This window comes from Rousettus aegyptiacus, unplaced genomic scaffold, assembly GCF_014176215.1.
Source record: "Rousettus aegyptiacus isolate mRouAeg1 unplaced genomic scaffold, mRouAeg1.p scaffold_m13_p_13, whole genome shotgun sequence".
NCBI classification, from domain to species: Eukaryota; Metazoa; Chordata; class Mammalia; order Chiroptera; family Pteropodidae; genus Rousettus; species Rousettus aegyptiacus.
Window position 1 is genome coordinate 41,411,130 of NW_023416288.1, and position 26,160 is coordinate 41,437,289.

Sequence of the window (26,160 nt, forward strand, 5' to 3'; positions counted from 1 at the left end):
GGAACCTTCACCAGCAGGACCTGTCGCCCGATTGGGTCCTTCTCATTCTCATTCTAAATACAGTAACTATTCACTCGAGTAGCTGATTTTGTGTTATTTTCTAAAGCAACCCCCAAACCGGCGTAAGCTGCAGACCCACAAAGCCTAGAACACTGAGGGCCGCCCCAGCGACGATGCCGTATGCTCAGGAAGCCAACCGTTTCCACAGCACGCGGCTAATCGCCGTTTCCAGGCCTCCCGTGCGTGTGGCCACACCTGCGACTGCGTCTGGCTAGAAGACGGCAGGGAGAAGATGTGCTGGATGTGGATGCCCAGGAGGGCCCCAGGGGCCAGCACGGGCTTCTGAAGCCATCGACAACTGCACCCCTTCAATGCGTCGCCGCTGATCCTCTGAGGCCATCGCCGCAGCATTAGCTGAGGCGACCAGCGAAGCCTTCGAAGGACTTGCCGCACCTCTCGATGTGTCCCAGTTGTCTTGCTAACTTGGCATCTTTCACTCTTATTTCCACCCAAGCCAGCAAAGCTTATGTGCCCGAGTACACACACGTGTATGGCAGCCTTAGCTTCCGTTGCTGGAAGAGCGCTTCTGCTACGTGGCGTGCAGAAGTGAGGTCCGGAGCCAGAAGCCACGTCTCCCTATAAAAGTGCTCCGAGCGGCAGAGGCGTAATGCCCTAATGAGGAGACAGGCCGAGTGGCAGTTACACAGTTCCCACTAACCACGTTAGAATCCTGAGCTTTCTGCAAAGGAGCACAGATGTCCATATCTCTAACAACAGCCAGAAGCTTCTTGCCAACACATCAGCCCATTTCAAGAGAAAAACAGACACAAATACCAAATATATGCCAAGTTCTCTCTCAAATAGCTTCCCCCACCCCATTTTCTTCTTTTAGCCAATTGGACTCTATTCTGCCTTGCCCACCACATATTTTTGGATCTCCCAGTGCACACACGTTTTGCAATTATCAGCCAGGAGGGCTCTAGATGGCTTATACCCTTTAGAAACCTTCTCTGCTCTTTATCCAGCAACCTCCTCAAGCACCTTATCAAGATAAAATATCACGGCTCATTGGGGCCACAACACTCTCCCGCCAGATGCTATAAATCTTCCCCTGTGCAGACAGCCCTCCAGATTTCACAGCTAAGCAAACTCAGAGCTGGAGATTTTCTAATACAGTCACATCTCCTAACGCCCAGGCAGTTCTGAACCTATCGTCTCAATTCGACTCTGGCTTCTCTGGCGTTGAAGGTGGAGCAAATGCACGAGGCTGCAAAAGGAAAGGGTGGAAAATTAACGGCTTTATCAGAACAGGGAGCTGCAATAAATTTTCCTGAATGCCCTTCCGACAGGCACGGATCAAAGAGCCATGCCTCGCACAGCAGCAGGAGAGGGCCTACCAGAGGGGTAACCGCTGTCGCTGGCCAAAACCGGCCCCTGAGCTTGGAGTTTACCAACACACTGGGATTTAAGCACAAGCAGCTGAAGCCACAGGGGAGGGGCAGTGGCGTTTCTGACCTGAGTGAGACCAGGGAGCCAACCCATGCTCCCAAAACACAGACGAGAGGCGCCTCTGTCCCCATACCAACGGTGGCCTGTAAAGAACGCAGTTCCCAATCCAATTGCATTGAGTGGCTGAGATATTCGTGGCCTCGTCTGGCTGGTTAGCTCTAATGTTTAGAACATCTGGCTAATAAGATTAAAGCCAATCCCAGAATCAGAAAATTAGCTTCCCTCTGTTCAACACCACAGACTCATCTTTATCCCAACTTGAAACAATTTCGCAAAGCAAGCAAACAATATGTATTGATTACCAATTACATACACAGCATCCAGAGAGATAAATTCCATTAGGAAATGAGTTTGCATTATTTATTGGTCTTTTCCAGCCCAGAAGAGTCTTGGCTCTGTGAGTTTTGACAAAGAATTTACATCTTACTGACCAAGGGGTTGCAGATTATTGACTTAATTCATTAGATTTCTCCCCCCAAAACCTGTGCTTCCTTTCGGCCTAAGGTACAAGTCTCAACACATCAGCAGCATTAACAGAGAAGCTGGCGGTGTTCCTGCTTCGCGGAGGATTCAGCTGTTGGCAGAAATATAAGGCACTGTCAGGGAACTTTGTTTAGTCGTGAAGCAATTGACTTTCATGGTTTCAAATGTTTCGGTGGATTTTTAAATGCTTAAACAGGTGTACAAATAGAGGAAGCGGGCAACGCCCGACTTCCTGTTTAGGAAAAAGCTTTTAGAATCAGTTAACTGATTGTAAAAACTCCAAAATGCATTCTCGTACTGATATGTTAAAAGATTCCTTTGAAAAAAAAAAAAAAATCAGACGAGCATGCTGGACACCCTACGTCAAGTCCCAGGGTCTGAAAGGACACCGCGAGCTCTGCTCCGGGTGTGGCGGCCACCATTCCGACACTTTCCTGTTTATGGCTCATGATGAAAGCCACACGCATGGAGCACTCCCCATGAGCCCGGCCTGTCAAGCACCGCATAGCATCCTCTAGAGGTTTCAGAGATGAAGAAATCAGGATTTAAAAGCGTCACGTAACTCGCTTAAATCCTCACACCTAACAGGCGGGCAAGGCGGGACTGAGGCCTGGCTCTTTCGGGCTCCGGGAATCACGCCCTTGGCCCTGCAGTAACATCTCCCACATTGTCCCTGATTTCCCAAAAATACAGAAGAGGAAACGTCCACCGCCTCCCTTCAGGAACACACGCCATCATTTCACCCCGCTTCGTAGTTGGAAACTCCTCGTACGGCCTGCGCCAAACTGCTACGGACCCGAGCGAGCCCACGTCTCTTTACCGAACTTCCAAAAGCCCTGCTTTCGCTTCCGAGTCTGAATAAAACTCGCGGCTTTCCATTATATTTCTCAAACATCTATCCCGTTTCCTTTTCACATCAGTATTTCTCTTCCTCTTTTCCCCAGAAATAAATGTCCAATCTTGCTCTGATCCATAAAGCCACGTAGAATGAAATGAACGATTCCTTCTGAGAGAAACCCCTCTTGGGGAAACCTGGATTTCCGTGAGAAATCTAGGAATGAATTTGACAGATGTCAGACATATTTCCCTTTCTTTTCTTTTAAATTAGAAAAGTGCCCCCTACCGGAATGGTTGCACTTCTAGTCACTAAAATATCCCTCTCTGAAATCAGAGATGCCATTCTCCTAAACTAAATGGTCTGCGTGAGATGAAGCGTTGGGGGAACGTCTCCTGAAGGCCACACTGGGGGGGTGACCCAAGGACCCCGTGAGCGGGGGGTGGCGGGGCCTCCCCTCAGCCGCAGGACATCCCCTATGGAATACAGAGCAGGGTTCAGAATGGCTCTTCCCCTTCCCAGGACAACAAAGCAAACTGTAAAGAGCCACGAGCATGAGACCTGCCTCCGACTGCCATCCTCTCCACAGCAGGACGGTCCCTCTCGCCCGCGAATCTCGTAGAGGCGGAGGCGTGCGAGTGGAAAGTCATTTGCTTCGTTGACTTTCTGTGTTTCCTGCTAGCGCAGAACCTCTAGTCCAGTGCACTGTGCTGGACCCCGCATACGGTGCTGACCCCACGTACTGTACTGGCACTGGCCATTTCCACATGCCTGAAACGTGTCATGTAGAGAAGCAAGCCTGCACCCTTCCGTCGCTCATTTTCAGTGGTCATGGGCAGAGACTCAGAAGGCCAGGGTGTGCCATGCAGTTGAGATAATCACCAGACAAACAGACTGCCCGGGGCCCACACCAGTTACCACGAAGTCACGCCATGAAGGACCGGCCGTCGGTAAGATCCTGTGTCCCACCTCCGTTACAGCTGAGCAAGCCCTAGACGCCCCAGAAGTCTGTGAACACTGGAAACGTGCGTAGTGCCTTAAGGATTCTGGCACATTAGCAACATGGCCGAAGCCCAGGAATCAGAAAACAGATGTGATCTGAAAATTCCAGCCAATGAAACAATTCAGTAATGCTGAGAAACCATCAAGATGACTTCCAGCTATGACATCTTTCATGAATAACCTGTCTTCTCATGACTGTCTGAGGTCAACTCTGGTCAAAACTGGGCTTCGTAACAGAGGGGACCAATACACACCTTCTTCGATGCGGGGACCTCTCAGAACAATTTGTTTAAACTTTTGGTGTGTATTGGCCACCAGATCATCAAAAACATAAAACAGACCCCCAGATCATCAAAAATGCATTCATTTACTCAACAAATATTTATTAAAGGTGCATTCCTGCCCCATGCTAGAAGCCGAGAAGACAAAAATGAAAAAGGCATGCCTTCTGTCTTGAGAAGATGCAGCAAAAGTAAGAGTTTCCAATTTTCACAGATTGACTGTTATCTAAAATCATCGATGTATCTTCTGATATCTTTGTCTTGTCCATTTGTTTGCTACTATCCCCACTTCCTAGAACGCCTGGCCCCTGGGAGGCCCTGGATGTTACCTGTTGAATTAATGAATTAATGACATAACATCTGACAGCTACTTTTGACTTTGGCCAAGTCACCATGGACCTCAGATTTCTCATGTGCAAAATGAGTTAGAAGAATTAGGTTGGGTCCCAAATGGGTGTTCTACAGAATGTGGGTTCTGCAAAACGGAACGGATTTTATTGGAGAAAAGGGAGCCTGTAGCTAACAGAGTTTGAAAAACTCACCAATATTGCAGAAGACAACGGCTTGCTGACTGCAGGCTTCCCCGCATTTCATGCTGATGTATAAAGAGAATTAACCTAGCAAAGTCCTGAGTGCCGCACTCAAGGCTACAAAACCCTTAATTCGCATTCTCCAGGCAGGCGTCTGGGCCCCCAGTGCCGAGCAGTTCAGACCGCTTTTGAACTCGTGATAAATATTTGCTCTGCAGGCCTTTAAATCTGCTAATGAAAGGACCCTTCTTGAAGGTCTTCCTTGATGGTAACTACGGTCATTGACCTAAGATCAGCCAATGTGTGGTCCATCTTTCCTCCTCTTTCTGGCTCTAGGCCCTTGGGCAAGTGATTCTCTCTAAGTTTTCTTATCTATAAAATAAGGATATTAATAGTACTTAGGTTAAAGGGCTGTAGTGAGAATTAAATGAGATAACATGTAAAAATCTTTGCGTCGCGCACGGTAAACGCTCACTAAAAGGCCATCTAGCTGTTCTTGCTATTATCCACAAGGTTTGACACGCTCTTCTTGGATCCCAGTGTCAATGTCACCAGTGAGGAGACTCTGGCACGTTGGTCTCTCTCGCCTCATCACAGGCAAAACTGCAGGCTGAGGCTTACAGCAGTGTTCCCCGAATTCTACCTTTTCGAAGCCCATTTCCAGCCCTATTATACTCAATATTCCTCTTTATTTTACCTTAGTCTCATCCTAAGCAAGATGATACTTTTTTTCTAGAATGCATCAAAATAAGCAATTATTCAAATATATTTTAAATCTTTAATACTTTTCTATTTTTCAATTACGGTTGCCATATAATATTATATTAGTTTCAGGTGTATAATAGAGTGATTAGATCTTTATATAACTTACTAAGTGATCGCTCTGACAAATCTAATATCCATCTGATGCTGCACGTAGTTATTACTATATCATCGACAATATTCCCCATGCTGTACTTAAATCCCCGTCACTATTCTATAAGCACCAATTTGTACTTCCTGATTGCTTCCCCTTTTTTACCCATTCCCCCACCCCTCCCATCTGGCAGCCATCAAAAGGTTCTCTGTATCTACGTGCTCGTTTCTGTTTCGTTTGTTCATTTATTTTGTTTTTTAGATTCCACAGATAAATGAAATCATATGGTATTTGTCTCTGTCTGACTTATTTCACTTGGCCTAATACCCTCTGGGTCCATTCGTGTTGTTGCAGACGGCAAGGTTCCATTTTTTTTTTTATAGCCGAGTAATATTCTATTGTGTACAGGCACGACTTCTTTATCCATCCAGTGATGGACACCCAGGTGACTTCCATATCTCGACTACCGCAAATAATGCTGAGGTGAACATACGATTGCAAACGTCTTTCTGGATTAGTGTTTTGGGTTTCTTTGGATAAATGCCCATAAGTGGAATCGCAGGGCCTTCTTTGTCTCTTGTTATCGCTTTTGTTTTAAAGTTTATTTTGTCTGCTGTAAGGATTCTTCCCCAGCTTTTTGTTGTTGTTGTTGTCATGCCTTTGGGTCTGAAGTGAGTCTCTTATAGGCATCATATGTGAGGGTCTTGTTTCCTTACGCATGTATGTATCCTATCTTCTGATTGGAGCATTTAATCCATGTGCATTTAAAGTAATTATTGATATAGAATTATTACCATTTTATTATTCATATTTTTTATCTTTTTTTTTTTCCTTCTTCTTCTTAAAGAAGTCCCTTTAACGTTTTTTGTAATACTGGCTTGGTGGTGATGAGCTCCTTTAGCTTTTTCTTGTCTAGGAAGATTTATCTCTCCTTCAATTTTAAATAATAGCCTTGCTTGATAGAGTAATCTTGGTTATAGGTCCTTGCTTTTCATGACTTTGAATACTTCACACTAATCTCTTGTAGCCTGCAAAGTTTCTATTGAGAAATCAGCTGACAGCCTTATAAGGGCTCCCTTGTAGGTAACTAACTGCTTTTCTCTTGCTGCTCTTTAAATATATTTTAAAAGCTAGCATTAACACCTAACTTCACTGCCCTACACTGGGAAACAGTAACTTAGATATCCAAGATCCTTTCAATAAAAGAGTCTTTACCTTCTCTCCTGAAAAATCACACACAAGCCTTTACGAATGCTAACCCGATCTCCTTCAGGAAGCATTGCGGCGCAAACGAAGGGGTCCGTTTTAGAAACTGGAATGAAATCACTCGCCCCTGGAAATCAGAGACGACAAAGCGCGCAGAACTGACTCTGTGACTTTCCGAGGACAAAACAGCATTTGGAATTCTCTCCCAAGGTCGGCTATTTCGACTCTTTTTCTCTGTCAAACAAATTAATGTGTGTACTTATTTGGAACAAGATGGTTTGCCAATACGGACAGCTATTCTGCAGTTCGATTTACAGGGGGTAAAAAATCTCTAGGATGTGGTGTGGTAGCTGAGAAAAGGGGAGACATGTTTTAAGAAACGTTTTCGGCAGAAGTTTTTTTTTTAATTCTAAAACTAATACTCACAAAAAGCGCATGACAGGCACGATGGCACCCAGCCACGGCCGAGGGCACGTGCTCCAACTGCCCGACCTCCCCAGGAAAAGCCCAGGTTGAAGAACTCGGCACCTCAGGCGAGATAACCCCCGGGCTCCTCACCCCAGGTCGGCAGCAAACAGGGCTGAAAACGTGCCCAGCGCACGCCAGTGTGATGTCGCCCTCCCTCAAATGTCAGCAAAACCAAAGCCACGATGAGACGGCAAAACCCATGAAGGACACTGCGGACCAGTCAGAAAACAAAGCCACCAAGGATACCATTTTGGAAACATCGCCCGGACCCCACATGCTCAGCCTTTTCGTGAGCGGCAGCACGCGCAAGCAGGAGCCCATCGTGTCCTTGCCATGATGATTTCACCTTTAGCTGCAATGAGTCTAAAGCCCTTTTTATAGCTGTCGCTTGTTCACTTCTAGGCTATAGCAAGTTCTAGTCAGAGGAGATGGCTGTTGACAGCTCGCTTGGGTGACTGTTACACGCATTTCTGCAAGGCCTGTGGTCGCCCTTCGTGACATGTCGCCATGAACGTGATAGTCCTACTCGAAGGAGCGGCAAGACAGCACTGCCCAGGCCAGTTTGGAGGCTCGGCCACTCCACCGCGTCCCACAGGACCTCTATGGAGTCTTTCTCCAGCTGAAAATGGGGAGAAAACCCAGTTTTCCCATATGTAGTCCAAAGGCATTTTATTAACATAGAGGATGCATGTTTGGGAAGGGGTGTGTGTGTGTGTGTGTGTGTGTGTGTGTGTGTGTAAGGAGGATGGGGTCAGTGATTTCCTTTTAAAGGAATTAATATTCCAGGAATTATTAACATCATAAACCTCATCCTATTAGGACGCACATCCCGGGGGAAAGAACTGGGTCAAAGACACAATGCAGTACATTAAAAAATAAACTATTTTTGAAGCTAAAATAGCACCTAATAAAAAAAAAAAGAAAAAAACTGAGTGATCACTTCTGGCACCTGGAAAATGGCACAGTCTGTTCCCAAATATTAAAATTGTATGAATACAAAAATAACTCTTCAGAGGAGCTTTTGGCACTCAGGCTAATGACGCTGGCTTGGTTGCTTCTCAGCCATCTTGACTACGTGGGGCACTCGACCCTGGATGGGACCGGGCAGAACTCGCGAGCAACAGGGCACATGCTCAGAGCCACGTCACCCACACAGCAATCGGGAACCAGACCGCGTGGTGACATTCCTTTTCATAACATTGGTTCTTTTTCAAGTCGATACATACCCCGAAGATCAAAACAATGAAAATAAGAAGGCGCATTGGAAAGACCCTCGGGAAATATTTTTCAGCCTTTATGCTTCTAGAAATTCAAAGACCCAGCAGATGAAGGCAGAGCGATACGCGAATTAATTGCTGCTCAGAAGATGAGCTTTTTACTTTTGATTCAGCGTTCTGTGCTTAATCCCAAAGCAAACGTAAAACACAGCGACGTGCAGGGCGTGTGTGCCTCGCAGGGAGAAGCGCTACCCTTCTCCCTTTTCCCTCAGGCTCTCTTCATCCTCATCCGAGTGTGTTTGAATTTAAGACGCGGCCCTGGCAATGTGCAGAGCTCAGCGAGGCAAACAGCGCGGGAGGGCGGAACTCTGCGAGTGGGAGGGAGACTAGGAAATCGGCGTTCCTTCCCTCTGTGATGCCGTTCCCGCCAGAGGAGGCTTTCGGCACACACGCTGCTGGTTGTCATTTTCAACTGGGGGACGGAGGCGGGATAGAGGGGCATGATATTTTGGGAATACTCATATTTGTAAAACACCTAAGTTTAAACGGTTGGTTTCCAACCTGTCTTCTCCTCACCTCCCTCGGTGACTCCAGGTGTATTCTGGGGGGAATGGGGGGGCGTCTCAAGGCTAAAGGGTAGAATAGAGTTAGCTCTATAACAGTCGGATATTTGCAAGGAAGGGGCTGGCATACATTAGTAAATCAATGGGGAATCCCAATTACGTCGGAGCGACTTTTTTGGACATATCTCTTAAATCTTTCCTAGAAGTACCAACGAGCAGAGAAGGGTCGATCTTCCGTTTCACCAGCAACCCCATCTTGCCACATCTTTGAAATGCCCCCAGCCCCTTTGGCCAAACCCTACCTGCCAGGCAGCGGGCAGGGCCCAGAGGAGCAGACGAATGGGCGATATCATCAGATCTGGAGCTCTTGGGCCCACAGGGAGGACAGACAGGTAAACGAGCACAAGCCGATGAGTCGTTTGTTTGTTTGTTTGTTTGTTTGTTTTTTGCACAGAGGCATGAACTCATTCTCTATGAGGGGTGATCAGTCAGTCAGAGGTCCAGCAGGCTCTCTGAAGGAGACATTTAAGAGCAATCAGTTGTAAAGGAGGATGCAGAATGCAGCTCTAGAGAAGAGAGGAAACCACGGTCAGCCGGGGCCTCCCAAAGGAGCGTCATGGCACAATCAGCTACGGCGGGCGGTCTTTGCATAAATCCAGATCCCAGGATTCGCCCAGAATCAGAATTTCTGTTGTTGAGGGCCCAGGTTCTAATCGTTTTAACCGGCGAGATGACGGTTCTGAAGCAGCTGACTGGCCCTGGGCTTTTTGCTTGGGCTCCACCTGTCTCGTCCAGCACCTTCCGTCCACATTCGACGGCTAAGCACGCCGAGGCCACCGAGGGCGCCGGGTTACAGTCAGTGTCAGCTGTGGGAGGGAGCAGAGTCCCTCCCGGGTGCCACCCTTCCCCCGGCATCCGGCGTTTGAAGCATCAGTTAATAAGCCAAGTCTACAAATGCGGCTCACAAACAGGACTCCCCACACCCCTGGGGGAGCACTAAACATGGCGCCCGCCCCCGACAGACCCTGTGTTCTCTAAAGAGAGAAAAACAAGACCCAGGAATCGAACTCTGGTGCCAGAGAAAGAGCGAACTTGACATCTTATGCCATGATGCGGAAAACAGAAAATGTCGTGAAGTTGTGTTGTTTTGTGGTGTTGTTGTTGTTGTTGTTGTTGTTGTTGTTGTTTTGGTAGACATGACCTATTGTGATGAAATGGCATTTCTTTTTCTACAGAAGCTGAAAAGGCCAGCTTGCGTTTCAGAGTGGCCAGCACACTGAAGGGTGCCGGAAATGTACGGAACCAGCGCACACTGTGCGTCCCTTCCTGACGCCTGACCCAACCCGTCCGACCAAGCAATGGCCTTGAACACAGTTTTGCAGGAAGGTCCAAAGGCGTGTGACCTTCCCGGTCCTCTGCACACCTGCTGGGGCCCAAGAACTCTGTGCCTGGGCGCATTTTGCATTTTGTCGTGACAATACATGAGCGCCGTATCCAAGAGGAAACAGGGGCTATGGGAACTTAATGACCTTTTCCTCGGCGAGTAGGGGATGAAGATCTGTGGAGATCCCGCCTCCCTCTGTCACCCGCATAGCAGCTCAGGGAAATGTGGGAGGGAGCAAGTGGGGTGAGGCCTCCAGCTGGGCAAGGGCCCCTAATGAATGAAGCTCGTTCCGGTGTCGCGTGCTTACGATCCACGTGGCAGAGTCGAAGCAGCAATCGTAACAGCTGCATTTGCACAGACCTACGCTGTTGGCTGGCTAAGCACGATGTTCCCAGAAACGAAACAGGTAGGAAGCCTGCTCAATGCTCACTTGATCTGCAGAAGCAGAAAAGTCCCAGGTCAAAGGACAAAAGCCAAATCTGAGTCATAAAAGCAGAGTCACGACCCTTCCACCGATTCCCAGACTCGAACCAGTCCGTGGACCCGAGAGCCTCCTAAATGAAAGAAAGTCTGGGTCCCTGTGGTGCACTGCAGAAAACGGAGAGTGCCACTCTTTCCTCTGGCCTTTCGCCCGGGGACCTACAGCCTTCGCTGGGGGGACTGTGTACTGGGGGAAGTCATCAGTCACTTTGGGGACCACTGCACCCTGGCTCTGAGCTGACACTATGTCCACGAGACCCAGAATGTCGCCGGCAGCTCACCGCTCAGAGGGGGTGCCTACGGAGCTCAGGTGACGGACGGAGTTTTAGCTCAGATCCATCGCAGGGCCAGTGGGTCCCCAAACCCACCCTCTGGTTTCTCCTCCAGCTCCTGAATGCAGAATCGGAACAGACACGCTCAGCCGCGGGCAGATCCCCCGCGCTGGGAGTTGTCCGGTTAGTTTCCTGGGGAGAAAGGGGCAGTGGAAGGTCTGAGAGTCTGGGGCCGAGGCCCAAAGGGGACTCGGACGCTGAAGCCTGGGGCTTCCTGGGCGTGTGCTCTTTGGCGTAGAAGAAACGGGCTCCACGCGGCACTTGAGCGTCAGGCTAAGTCGTTCCAGCAGCGAGGAGCCAGGCCGCCTATCGAGTTGCAGTTGCAAGCCGAACCCCTTGATAGCTGCTAGAAGAATAATGTGCAATTACAGTCGAGAAACATAAATTATCAAGGCCACGGTGCTCTCAGAATGTAATAAATGAAATGTGGGTTACCACACACGCGGGAGAGCTCCCAGCCCCCAGTGCGCGTCTCAAATGCCTGGTCGCCCACAGGCAGCGGGGACGAAGGAAGGGAGGAGAAGCCTCCTCGTTCGGTTCAGCGCTGGCCGAGCTGTAAATGAAGGCACAAAAGGGACAGAAGCTCCGGGGTTGGAGCCAAGAAATGTTTCCTCCACTGTGCCAAGGTCCCGTCTTCTCCTGTCCGCACCCCAGAGGCTCTCTGGAGACCAGGAGGGAATCACCAGCAGGCACACGGAGTGACCACTTCTGCAGACAGCAACGCGATGACGAGATGCTGGTTCACCCCTCTGGAAAGGTCGCGGCATCCGGGGGGGGGGTTGGGCACAGGGCAGTGACAGGAAGGCGGCAACCGCTGCCCCCACGGGCTTCGGGCGCCGCGGAGCCGGTGGTGTTCGGCTGCCCACGTCTGCCGTGTGGCGTGGCCCACGCCTCGCTCGCCGTGACCCCAGGCAGGGCCGGTCTCCAGCGATCCCGAGGACAGTGGGAGTGACACGCCACCGGCATCGCGGACGGCGTGCACCGGGGCCAAAAAAAACCAAGCCATTGTAAAGGGCGCGCGCTCAAGGCCTGCGGGACGCGGCGCTCGTGCACACGCGACGGCGCTGCTCTCGGCCCACGTGCGCCGGGCCCCGCGACGGGCTCGGCCTCGGGGACACCCGCCTTCGGGGCCCCAGCCACTCGGGACACGCACACACATGCACACGCGCGCACACACACACTCGCACACACGCACTCGCACACACACAACGGGCACACGCAAGCACACACACGCACGCACACACACGCACACACAGAACGGAACGGAAGGCAGCAAGATCCGCGTCCGCACAGAGAGGCTCTCGGCGTCCGGGCAGCGGGGACCAGGCAGGTTCGCAGAGGCGGTGACTCCGGAGTCGAGTCACCAGTGGGACGTGTGGCTTTGGCGCGCTTCACTCCTTCTCGCCTTTTCTGCCCTAACTTCGCCCGTGACACTCACTCCGTCTCGATTTCAGGAACCCTGGGCCCCGGTGCGCACTGGGGAGCAGTGTGAGCCGCCGCCCTGTCCCTCAGAGCCGGGCCCTGGGCAGAGTTCTCACAGAGCACCAGAGAATGAGGGCGCTAAAGGCGGCACCGCGTAAACGAACCTTCCTGGGACCCCAGGCCCTGTGTGCCCCTGAACGTCACCCACTCTGTGGCACGGGCGGACTGGGCTGTCCCCGTGCAGGCCGCTCAGTCTCCCCTGCGAAGGGCAGAGTGAGGAACGCCACGGAAGGTGTCCCCGCCGCCTCCTGCGCCTCCCTGCCTGTATTCTCACTCGGAGCCCGCGTGGAATGACGCTCGTTGAACGGCGACAAAAGGAAAAATAAAATATCTGAGACACGGAGGGAGCAAGCCACAGATCTGAGGAGACGGCTGCCCGTGAAAAGGTCAGGACATGAATCAGAAGAAACTCGCAGGATTTAGAGGGTGTTTCGAGCGCCCTGGAAGAAAAGCCCTCCAGGACGAGGCGAGCAGGTCCAAGTTCAAGCCCAGGCAACGAAGAGCGCCCGTCCTCCGCGGGCCGGCTGCCCGATGGTGTTTCACCTTGGGGTTTCCACTTCTCCTTTCACTCCTTCACACTTCCTGAGACGAAGCTTCTCAAAGTGGAGACGGGACCGCTGGCATCAGAGCCACCGGAGAGACGCGCTTTCTGGTCCCCGGCGATGCCAAGGCGCTCGAGGGCTGAGCAGCACAGGTCCAGCGCTCGGTCATTCTTAAGTGGCTGCGATCCCCACGCTAACCCACTCAGCTAAACCACCGTTTCAGTGTGAAGGAGGCACTCGTGGCTAAATTGATTCTTTTAGAAATCGTGAGATCCTGAAACTCGCAATGGTGCAGGCGGACTGTGGCCGATTTTAAACGATGTAAGATGTATACACACTGGAGCCAGGAAGATCTTTGCAGAGCATAAATCTGATCGTTTCACCCCCTTGGGGAAAACACTGCTCTTTTGACAAAGGCCCAGGCCCACGGCCCATGAGCCCTCCCTCCTCCTCGGCCTCATTCAGGCCTGGAGTGCTCCCCACCCGGGGCCCTATGGTCTTCAGTTCTTTTAACATCCAAGCACGCCCTTCACGTGACCTTCACATAGGCCAGTCATCCACAGGGGCCCCTCTTTCCCCAGTAAAGTCCTTTCTCCCTCTTCCCAAATATCCATAAAGAAATACATCGATCCCCCCGCCACAGGCCCTCCTACACCGGCACCTTCTCTCCACAGCCCTTGGCCCAGCTGAAAGGCCACAGTTATCTGTGTGATCCTTTGATCAACGTACATTTCCTCCGCCAGGGCCTAAGCAGCCTGTGCAATCAGCACCAGGTCTATTTTGTTTCCTAGGAAGGAGGCTCGCTATTATCGATGGACCACCTAGCATGCCCCATGGTACGTAGCAGGTGCTCAATACATATTTGTGGATGAACAAATGAATCGAAGAGTATTTCAAAAGCAAAGAATGGAGGCAAATTCAGACCCACGGCAGCCATCAAAAATGTAAAATACACTCTGATCCCTCTTTTAAAAGCCAACGGCTCCACTGCGTCTCCAGCACCCTGAGACTAAAGTTTGCTGCTGGTTTTCCTTCTCTGACACTTAACGCTTCAAATGGATGAGCCCAACTCTTCATAATGCCATTCCTGGGTTTTGAAAGAGGAGTGAAATTCAACATTTAAACTGCTATCATGCCATTTCTCTGGGCCTTGCATTGATCTAGTTATGAAAAATCACGCCTGTTGGTTATCTGAAAGATGTCTGTTGGAATATAAACTGCCCAGGGATTTTCACAATGACTTCTTATAGTTTCACACACCGTCGCGTGTCATACCAGTCTCGGATCCAGCGTCGACTCGCAGACTGGTTTATGGGGGGACTTTCGCCTGCTACAATTGTTGGTAGCATATCTGAAGAGATTTCACACAGCCCCAACCGAGTCAGCAATACTTACGGCACAACGTCCACTACAGGGGAGCGACGTCTCGTGGAGACGTGGACGGAGGCACCCTCACGGGCCGCCCCCTCTGCCGCCTGGCTGGCCGTCGGCCCCAGCTCGGGGGATGGCTTCTCGCCCTGACTGTGCTCTTTAACAAACGCTCCCGAGGCAAAGCTCCCCCAGAGAATCGCTCCCTGCCCTTCGCCAAGCACGTGACCACGCGACACAACGCTCCAAAGAGGCAGGTTCAACTGAGGCAGACGCGAACGTGACAAACCGGCGGAGACGTGGCAGCCGCGGAGGGTCGCCGCCGGCACGTGGCCGAAGCGAGCGCTCGGCTTGCACCTATGCGATGTGGGCCGCCAGCCTCCCTGACGTGTGAGTTTCCTCATCTGTGGAATGGGTACAAGGAGAAGTGACGTGTTTGAATCACTGTTCAACTGGCGTACGTTTCGGTACGAACGCCATTCTCCAGTGATTTACTGTAAGTCTGCATTCCGCTGTGCGGACCTCTGTACGGGTCACACACCTTTATGTAACACCAGATGCTGTTTAAAGTTACGCACCAATCCCGAAGTACAGTGAAGAGCCACTGATACACAAGTGACGGTCTAGAAGCTGAACGATCCATGTTTCCACCCTACTCGGGAGAAGAGAAAGTGACTGGGGGTTTTATCTTAGACTGAAGCTCGCGTGTGACTTGTCAGGTGCCAAACAAGCCTTGCACACAGTGATCGGATAAGGGACACTCCACGGCTACAATCACAGGGGGCTAGAGGGACGGTCCTGCCTTCAGAGCTCAGGTCTGGAGAAGCAGCTTCCACTGGCATGTTTCTGTCCCACACCCACTCTTCAGGGCAGTTTCTTGTCTATAGTGAAGCTTTTTTTTTTTTTTTTTTTTTGACCCATTCCATAAATGCCATTACCCAGTGACAGGTCCATGAGCTACTGCTTAATGAGCTGCTGAGCCTGTCAGCGAGTTGTTGCCTTCCTGAAGAAGCAAAAAGGAGAAAAGGCACCCGGACATACTGACAATAGCCAGAGAGAACAGAAACAGGTGGCTTCTACTCAGGTGGTCATAATAGGTGTCAACCTGGGACACCTTTGAAAGTGGAAATTAGTCCATTGAATTATGCTGGGACAAACTACCTATAACGCTGGGTCTATACACTCAGGACTATAGCCATCCTATTTTTATTTTTCTTTGTTTATCTCCAAAGTATTTTGTAACCTGGTTTACAGGCTCAGATTAAAGGAGAAAAATTAACGCTTTCTTTCCACCCACCTGCCAATGAACATTTCAATAGTCCCGTAACTTACGGGCAAGTTCCAAACGATTCGAAAGAGGGATGTTCATGAAGTGTTACTGGAAACGCTGAGCTTCCTTGACTGGCCACATAATCACGTGAAACCCAGTTCGACTGAATGCCAACCCTGCCACGTCCGCTCCACAGACCGGGAGGTTCCCACTGGGATGCTGCCCACGTTGGACAACTGCAAACAGCCCCCAGAAGGCCAGAACCAATGGCGAGGGGACGAGCCCCACTGAGGAACCTTCTACCTCAAGTAAAACAATAACAAAACAGGAAGATCCCGGGTTCATTCTAAACTAATGAGGCACAGAGCTCTGCTTACAGGAGCTTTTATCTGAGGACCCCAAGTTGCTAAGATGATTCATTATGTCGCTTCTTTTCATCACAATCGGCGGTAATTTTTCCTGACCTTTATTGCAAAGGTTTACTTCTCCTGTGTTCTTGAAGGAAAGATACATAAATCAAACTTGCAATCTAGTCAAGATCTGTGGAGGAATCACCTAGGCTTCTTAAAGAAGATGAAGCAATAAATGCATGTCTTTAAATGGTTTTAGCAAGAGCTTTGAACTAAAAAATCTGAATAGAAACTATTGAGTTAGTAATAATAACACTAATAATGATAGCTAATCCGACCCAATATTTTCAGGGTACTCTACTCTACAATCATCATCACATTTAATTACATCAGCAACTCCCAGAGACAGGGACTTGTATGATCCCTTTTTGAATGATGTGACTATGAGGCTGAGGGAGAGAATTAGCTCACACCAAGCGAACCCGGAAAGAAAAGTCACAAAGGTCCTTGAACCCTCAATCAACATGTATTTTTTTTATCTTTAAACCCCAACAAGTATGTATTTTTTTTTTATCTTTAAACCCCAAAGACTCATATTGTTCCCTTTTTCCCAAATCCAACCAGTCACCAAATCTTTTATTTTTTCATCGGGGCCAATATCCTTTCCCTCTAGCTTACTTCCAGCAGGGTGAGGTGAGGGGTGTCCAGAAGTTGTCTCCTTACGGGGAGAGACTGGCCCACTACACAGGACGGAAGGTAGGGAGGGAGCAGCCTGCCCTCCAGGTCCATTCACACAGCACGCGACTGCTTTATTTACTGATTCATTTGGCCAAGATTGTGTGTCTGTTCGCGCAGACCCAGAGGGAGGGGCTTCCACCTTTTCCTGGTCTACCACCTAATTTCTGCTATACCACCTCATTTCTCTTCCATGTTATATTTCTCTTTGAATTCCAATTCTGTCTTCCCCTTGCCTAAAACCATTTGGCGTTCCTTTCTGCTCGACCCAAATGCCCAGGTCCCAGAAGAGAGACACAAGGCCTCCTCCAGATCTTCTCCCAGCCACCCGGACCGCGGAAGTCTCTAGACACGTCATGTTCTTTCCTTGAATACTCAGTATGAATGCTTAATACTTTGAGATCTTTCTCAAAGTCACCATGACGTATGGAAGGATTAAGTAATGAAGACGCCGTGATTTGCAAACACTCTAAACGTGTGTTTTCACACTCTGTTTGGACTATTAATGGAGTCTGTCTCCCACAGGGCCCCTTCCCCATACTTCCCATATAAAGAGGGTCTTATTATGTCCAGCAAGTCCCTTGACACAGAACTCAAAATGTGATCAAAATGGCTGATGAATGAATGAGTGAATGAATGAATAAAATATTTCAATGGATGCTGTAAGCCAGCACTATTCCAATTTGGAAACTATTTATATGCCTTTTCAGTGTAAACCACACATTTCTTTTTTTAAAACATGCGATTAATAAATAAAGCTTTATTGTCCTTCTCTCATATAAATCCAGGCAAATGTTTTCAAAACTCTCAACTGAAGAATGGGCGGTAATTGGGAAAACAGTTCTAATGAGTCGAAGTCACTTCCTGGCAGCAGAGAAAGTCTACAGATGATGGAAACAGACTCGTTCCTTGATAAAAAGTTTTGGTTTAATGTGATTCGTGCTGACCTACTATGAAAGTGACGCCGCTGGACAAGTGGATTGGACAGCTGATAAAACGGTGTCTTTGCTTCTGCAGGCCTTTCATCGTGAGGGGCGCTGCGGAGACGTGTGTGCGTGCATGCATGTGTGCGACTCTCTCTCTCTCACACACATGCAAACACAGCACACACTGGTGTATGAAAGAATCAGCTCCATTCCCTCCAAGCCTAAATGTCTGAGCACTCAGTCACTTCCCACAGAGTGGCCCACAAATTGGAATAATGAGCGCAGAGTCCACCATAAAAATGCTACGGAACGGCAGGGCAGGGCAGGAGGGAGGGTGGGCAGGAGTCAAGCAAAACCAGCCTGACTGGATGTTTTTGGAACTCACTCTTCGCAAAGCCAAAAATACGCCGTCTAACCAAAGCCCCTTCGCTAGCTCTGCTCCCCCAAGCCGCACGCCTTCTGAAGGCCAAGGGCTAAGCCAGCTGTGGCTCCGTATTTGGGTTAAAGAGCCTGAAAACAGAAAACAAGTTATTTTGAAATGTATTACGCTTCGAAATTAAGGGTAATTGTGTGTAGCAGCCTGGAAAATATAGCTCATCCAATACTGCTCAGCCACAGAAGAACCCCACAGCACAAACGCTGCCTCTCTAAATGCAAAGTCAAAAAAAAAAAAAAAAAGAAAAAAAGTCACAAAGGGCAGGAGGAAGGGTGGAGGGTTGCTACAGGACTGTGATTTGTGACAAGGCTGCTGCTTAGGGGGACGGAGCAAGCGCACAAGCCAGCAACGTCTCTGCGTCGCTCGAGCCACTAGATGCTGCTCTGCTCTGCGCAGGTAAATCAGAGGTTGACAGGTAATTACGTAAGAGAATAAACATGGCGAGCTCGGGATGGAAACCTAAGGGACAGAGCGGGAAAGGACCTCACACAGAGCAGGGCGTTCGAGCGCCTCCCCTGACTCACCCCACCGTCCGGGCTGCGCTTAATGGAACCTCGACACCCACTGCCGCCCGACCGGCCCAGCCGAGGTGCATCGGACCCCCGGGGAGGCCTTTTCGCCCGGCTCACCGGCTCCCACACAGACGTCGACAGGGGCCTCTGAGGGAGCCACGCCGAGGTCGCTTACCTTGCCTCCCTTCCTCATCTCACCTCCCACTCCCACTAAGCACGGGTTGCAGCCAGCGCGGTAGCCGGTGGCCAGAGCGCAGGACCTTGTAAGGAACCTGAGACATGAAATCACTGGCTACCAGTCTCCTTCGGCCACAGAGCACCAGGGAACCGCGACCTGAAGCCGTGCTGGGTTAGGGAGACAAACACAGGAGAGAAGAAGGCCAGAGAGGGGGCGAATGGGCATGCGGGGCGGGACCGCCCCCCCGGGAACGTGCCACGTTAGTGTCTGCGGAATAACCGGTGAATAGAGGCCGGGCACTTGGCACTGCGGCGGGAAGTCAGGACTGGTCCAGACTGCGGCTCTCCCCTGGGGTGCGGGGGTCACCCCACTCCCACCCCGGGACAGTGGGCACTGTCCGGAGACATTTTTGGTTGGCACGACTGGGTGTCGCTGATGGGATCCGCTGGGTAGAAGCCAGGGAAGCTAATAAACACCCTACTGTGCGCAGACGGCCCCCGCTACACCCAGCCCCGCATGTCCATAATGCTGAGGTCGAGACTGCCTGAAATGAAGGTCAAGAAAAAACGGGCAATATAGTCTGCAAGGAGAAGAAGAACAGCATCAGCAGCCTCAGCATCGCCAAGGGAGAAACCATCCTGGTTACGAGTCCAGCCTCTGGCTCCCTGGGCTGGTGTCAAACTACAGGACAAGAGCAGTGGCAAGTCAGGAGTAGCTGGAAAATACTGCTATGTGTGCTCTCTCTCCCCAGCCGGTTCCCCCGAACTGACCCCCTACATTTGCTTTCACCGTGGCTCACCCGTGGAGAAAAAAGCGTGTGCTAAAGAACAGGTATCTGTTTTCCTTGGCAAATATCATTCCCATTTTTTTATTAGTGAACTGCCTTCTAACTTTTTTGCTTCGATATCGCGAGCTCGGATGACGGGCATGCTGCCCCTGGAAGAAGGCTCCACTGATTCTCGGGGCTCGGAGGTCAGCTCTGGGATGAGCTATGCAACGGCAGGCCCCAGCTGTGAAAATCTCGCCTCAGCGGTGGCAGGCACATCCCTGGGTGCCATGGCAACCCTGGCACATCCGTCAGAACCCAGGGCATCTCTACCAGCACGCAGGAGTGAAAGGCCCCCTGGGTGCACTGCGGCAGAGCTCAACATGGGGTCCGGGCTTCGGATGAGGACAGTCCAAGAAAGCCAGGGAGAGGAGGAGGAAGTAAGCAACAGAGGCATCCGGCTCCACAGGAAAAAACAGCGGGGGGGGGGGGGGAACGAAACAGATGAGCTGGTGTCAGCTCAGATGAACTCTCCGAATTCCTCTGTGACGTTTCATTCCTCCAAGCCACGTTTATAAAATCGGAAAAGAATACACACTGGCTACTCCCTACCATTTCCGGAACAGCCGACCAGGGAAAGGGGTGTCAGCGGCAGGTACATGGGAGAAAAAGTCACACGGGCCCTGTGGCCCCTTCAGGGCTTACCTGACCCCAGCGCCCTCACACCTCTGCCCCTCCTTCAGCAGGTGCCCCGCACCCAACACGCAGCAGTCCTGGAGTCCAGCGAGCAGTATGTTTTCTAGCATTTTCTACTGAGGAATGTTTTGCTTCCTCCATTGATGGTTAGAACTGAAATAGCCAAAACTGTCGCCTCGATTCCTAAAATCGAGGTTCTAATAATAGCCTTGCTCAGGTTCTGGAAATCCGTGCTCGTGGGGGCCTAAGACACTGGCCGAGAATCATCGCCTCCTTCTACTTATATGTGTGACTAATTTCTCTACTCAGCACTCAGCCAGGTCGTCGCCGGGGTTGATTCTGCTTGATGAGCAAGCATCCCTCCTCCCACACAGATTGCTATCAGACACTTTGCTGTCCACCCCGCGTTACGCCAGGGACGAAACTACTCAAACTCTACCTGTGCTTACCCTGCGGAAGTTTAGAAAACACGTGACTAAGTCACGCGTCAACTTCACCACGGATCGCAACACCGTTTTCTGCAGGCTTCGGCTCTCACTTGTTATAAAAAAGCTCCAATCGTTAACGCAAGGACAACCTCGACGATCCAGGGAGCTGAGCGCTGTAACCGCTGTGTGCGCTGCGCACACAGGCTGGCTTTGCTGCGCCTAAAAACACCACGCTAGGCACAGTCAAAGGCCCCCGCGGGCCACACGCATGTCGCTAGAGCCACAAGACGGTTGGCCTTCAAGATCCTATGTTCGGAGCAGCCTCTTTCCTCTTTGGTTGGCCAGTCCCAAGCTCAGGCAGGTCAGCGAAAACACTTAATCTAATTATGCATCTCAGCAGCGAAGAGATTACTATGGTCTTTGCGACCTCCTAAAATAATTAAAATCATGCGTACGTGGAGCACCAGGTGTAGAACATGAAAGGAAAAGTCGAGCAAAGTTCCAAAGATCTCAAAAGCTCTAAATTAAAAGTTGGCCCGGAAAAAAGAGTATATTCGTTGTATTCTAAGTAAGGCTCAGGAGTTATTCTAGGTGAATTTGCTGCCTCTCTCTGTCACTACAATGAAAATCATGCCACTTGGATTTCCTGCTTCACCGAAATGGCAGTACCGGGGCCTAGCATGCCATCGAGTTCTGCAAACAGCAGCATTTCAAAGTCAAGTCAATGGCTAATGCTTTGACTGCATGTGAGTCAACAGTTGGAATTAACATTTCTTGCAGGAGATAAAACCAATAGCATTTTGTACGGGGAGTGGGCAGCTAAGTATTTCTTCAAGTATTACCCTGTGGACTACTTTCATCAGACTCTCTGGAAAATCTGTTTAAAATATAGATTCCTAGGGCCTCCAGAATTATAAGACTTTTTTTTTTTTATCGTGACCCCCATTAAGTGATACATTTGACATTAAGAGTCAATGTTTGCTTTCTAAAATACTCTATTTTCCATTGTACTCTCTTCTCTTTCATGTTTTAAACTGTGGGTCTGGACCTAATATATTATGATCCCCTCCCGGACTGTAACCCTAAGCTTCAAAAACACTGGACTGGTTGACTTGAAGGAAGCAGACCCGGAGTTGTGTAATCAGCAGCAAACACTTGGGGCTTTGTGATGTGCGGAGGACTTCGTAACTCCCCACCTTTCCAAATCCCACAGAACGAAGGGCTTAGAAACCATGCACTTGGATGGTTTCAGCCATGAAACGTGGTTGCAGGCTTCAGTGACAATCCTTAAGGGTACCCTCTGTCTTAGATCCGGAAGGGGAAAGTCCTCCACAGGTAGAATTACCTCCAGACCTCAGTGTTAAGATGATACCATAAGCTAAGTGTGCCCTCAGCAGAGCCCTTGGCCCACCCCCAGCCACATCCTCCCTGCAGGGGCTTCAAAGCATCGCCTTCCTCCACCTCTTCCCACCCGTTCACACCACACACCCAAAGGGAGTAAATTACTTAAAAACACTTGAGCATCGTCCTATGTCAACACTGTAATTTACAAAGTGCTTACGATTTAGCAGCACTGGAAAGGCCCTCATCTGTTTCCTTGCATTCTTCTTCTCGACTCCCCTGCATCTGCTGCCCAGCCCTCCGCCTCCCCTCTTCTCGGCCCCTTAAGTCCTCTCCTCCTCTGCCTCCAGTCCCACCTGCCGGGACAGCAGAGTGAGATACCCCGGATGCCTCTGATTTCACCCCCACTCACAGCAACGGCTCCCGTCCTGGGGAGTGTTTCTTTGGCTAAAGCAACACGCACTTTCAAAAGACTTTCTCCAAGGAGAGTGACAAAGCAAACACCAGATCTGGAGTGGTTATATGTTATTAATGATCTGTACCCGTTTACCACCCCCCCGAGGAATCGCCTCTCTGTTCACGGCTTCGGGCTGAAATTCTAAGGCAGAAAACGGTCCACCGGAAGAGCAGGGGAGGGGACGGAGGAGAAAACGCAACAGGCTGTTCTCCGGGCGTCTTACTTGCAGATGATGTTAGCATCTTTTGCTGGTATAGTTCCCTGGTGAGCCTCTCCCAAGCATCTTAGTCAGCCAGTCGACACGTATTTATTGAGCACCTACTATGCTGGGTATCAGTCTAGGTTCTGAACCTGCAGAACTTCCATCTAGTGGGAGAGACACACGATAATCAAACAAATCGATGTGCAACGCCAGGGGGTAAGGAGGGCTCCGAGGGAAAACTGAGTCAGGTAAGAGAAGCAGGGAGTGGCAAGTGGCTGTTCTAGATGAGGTAGTCGGGGAAGCCCCCCTGTAAGCTGATGACTGGGCGGAGGCCTGAGGAGGCCAAGGAGTGAGCCCTCTGGACACGCAGGGAAAAGCTCCTGGTGCAAAAGGAGTAACACGGGCAAAGGATCTGCGGAAAGGACTCGGTGAAAAGGAGAAGGTGAGGCCGTCGGAGCGGCCGCGGTGCAGAAGGGCTGAGCAGTGAGACCAGGGGAAGTGGTGGGGATGAGGGGGTGGGTGGGTTGGGGGGGGGTGGTTCATGGGTCAAAAAAACCACCCACCCTGGAGCCCAGAGGCTGCTCCTGGTCCTCGGTTCCACCAGACCAGGTTCTGGGCTTGCCGCCCAGCCTGCCAAGCTTCTTCCCCAAGGGCCCTCCCTCCTGACATCACCCCCTGCAGAGTTCCAATACTTGGGGTCATTCCCTCACAGTTTCCCCAGAAGACAACCAGTACATCTAATGTTAAAAAGGTTTTTTTTTTGAGTAATAAGTTAGTAGGAAAGTAGGCAACATGCACCTTTAACCACAGCCCCAGTCGGCTCTCAGGGGGAAAGCCTGCTATGTGAGGGCAGACAGTTTAAAATCCCCAGCTCTGCAGCCAGGGGGGCGGCAATGCTTGAGACAACCTTGGGCAGCAGGTATGGAGGTGAGCTCACGCCACCCACCACGAGGAGGTCAGTCCTGAGGCAGGGCGTCTGCCAGGCTGCCTTTTCCAGCTGATCGTGAGCTGAGCAGCATTAAGTCCCTCTAGATCCCAGAGTGATCCTCAAAGAGCAGAACTATAAATGCAGGTCATTAGTTACTTTTACTTTATAGTAAAAGGAGGAGGAGGAGGAGGAGGAGGAGGAGGAGGAGGAGGAGGAGGAAGAAGAAGAAGAAGAAGAAGAAGAAGAAGAAGAAGAAGAAGAAGAAGAAGAAGAAGAAGAAGAAGAAGAAAGAAGAAGAAGAAGGAAGAAGAAGGAAGGAAGGAAGGAAGGAAGGAAGGAAGGAAGGAAGGAAGGAAGGAAGGAAGAAAGAAGAAGAAGAAGAAAGAAAGAAAGAAAAGAAAGAAAGAAAGAAGAAAGAAGAAAGAAAGAAAGAAAGAAAGACACTCAGAAATTCTTTCACTGCCCCCTCCCCCACACCCCCAGGTCACTGTCAGCCCTAAGTGGGGACCCCGTGGCCTCTGCCTCCGGAGGCAGAAGAAACCTTGCCTTAGGTTCTCTGACATCTTGAGCGTAACGAATCCGGTCCGCATCATTCACGGCCAGCGGTGTTGGCAGGCCCATGGTCGGCGCTCAGGGCATCACAAAATAGGTCCCCTGAGTCCCGGGAGCTGTCCAGAGGCCCCCAGCGCCCGGCCACCGCCGGAGGCCAAACCCTGCGGCTTTAGGTCCACGTAGCTCCGAACGCCCACACGCGCTGCCCGCAGCTGCCAACTTCAAAGGGCCCCCAGGCAGGAGAGGGTCCCTGGGCGGGGGGAGGTGGGGGAGCCCCGGGTCCGGAGCTCCTCGCGGCCACGCGCGCGCGCGCACACACACACGCGCTCCCACGCCCGCCGCCCGCGCGCGCGCCCGCGGCGGCACACGGACTTCCCAGCCCCAAACACACGCGCGCACCCCGGGTCGCTGAGTTCTGTATTTCCTCTTCCTCAAAGCTACTCCTGCCATCGCCGCCGCCCCTCTCCGCGCCGATGTAGGGCCCCCGAGCTCCGCCGCCCCCCTCCTCTGGCGGCGCGCCCGTGCGCCCCTCCTCCGAGGCCGGGATCTCGCCCTGAAGCCCCCCAGCGTCCTTGCCGGTCCCGGGGGCCGGCTACTTCTTCACCGTGGCCCCCGAGGCTCCGAGCTGCCCCGAGCACCCCTCCGCCCCTCCGGGCCCTGCATCCCTCGAGCCCACCCCCGACCCCTCCCAGGAGCGCGCCCGCGTTGGGGTTCCCTCGCATCTGCCGGTGCCCGCGAAGAGCCAGGCGTCCGAGCCGCCGGCTCCTTCTCCCGCGCAGCTTCTGGGCTGTCCGAGCCCCCCACCCGCACGCTTCCCCGGTCCCCAGCCCCCCGCGCCGGCGGCCCCCTCCAGCCGGCCCTGGCCGAAACACCTCGGCGGGTCCCGGGGCCCCGGCGCTGCGCCCCGACCCCGCCCCCGCCGCTGCTCCCACTCCCAACTCAGCCCCTCCCCCACCCCCGCCCAGACTTCCCCCACCGCGGAGCGCCCCGGCGCGCCCGCAGCCTCCACCCCGCAGGGCGCGTGGCCGCCCCGGCCCGAGCCGCGGCGCCCCCAGGGAGGGAGCAAAAGTGTCTCCGCGGCGACCAGGGTCCCCCGGAGCGGGACGCCTCCTCCCTGCCCAAGCCTCACCTCCCTCCCCGGCTGGGCTGAGGTCAGCGAGTCGGGGCGCGGCGCAAGCCCAGGAAACTTTACGAACCTGCCCGGGGTCGCAGGACAGCGGCGGTGCGGGCGAGGGCTCCCAGGGAACAGGGCTGTGGCGACCCGCGACCATCGAAGGGGGCCCGCAGGCTCCGTCGCCCTGCTCCGGGCCGCGGCGGGGTGGGTGGTCCGACTCTACCCCGTGCCCATCCTCGCCCGCTGGCGCTCGCCGGAGCACACGCACTTACACTCCGCTCGGCCGGCCGCGGCGCCGCCGGCTCCGCCGCTCTGCTCACTTCCTCTCCCCTCCTCCTGCTGGCCGGAGACACATTTTGCATCTGCAAGGCACCCGAGACCAGCCGCGAACTCTCCTCCCGAGCGGACGCTGCGGAGTGGCCGCCGCCGCCCCCGGCACCTGCGCCTGGGCGCGCGTGGTCGGCGCGTTCGCCTCCCGCTGGCGCCGCGGCGCCTGCCCGCCGCACTTGGCCGCGGCCGTGGGGACCGAGGGGCGCAGCGCCCACGACTTTTTGAAGTCCCCCTAGTTAGAAAGAAGAAAATATCAAACACCGCGCACGCCTCTGATCTGCTATAATTGTGTGCAGAGCATGACTTCTCCAATGAGCTCACACGCGGAGTTTCGCAGGCGCTAATTAACTCCGTCACCCTCGTAGCGCCACCTCCAGGAGGCCGAGAGCGCGTGGCGTCTT

At 51.9% G+C, this 26,160-nt stretch overlaps 1 protein-coding gene across 2 annotated transcripts in view; it reads right to left on the reverse strand.

The window, feature by feature from the left end:
• Positions 1-25,811, reverse strand: part of ELMO1 (engulfment and cell motility 1) — a 422,552-nt gene extending 396,741 nt beyond the window's left edge. The window contains exon 1 of one of the 2 annotated variants that reach the window (XM_036230489.1): positions 25,702-25,811. The gene's annotated coding sequence lies outside the window, so the exon portion shown is untranslated. Of the gene's footprint in view, positions 1-25,511 lie in introns of both variants that reach the window. The other variant, XM_036230485.1, reaches the window with a different exon arrangement.
• Between the last annotated feature and the right edge of the window lie 349 nt (positions 25,812-26,160).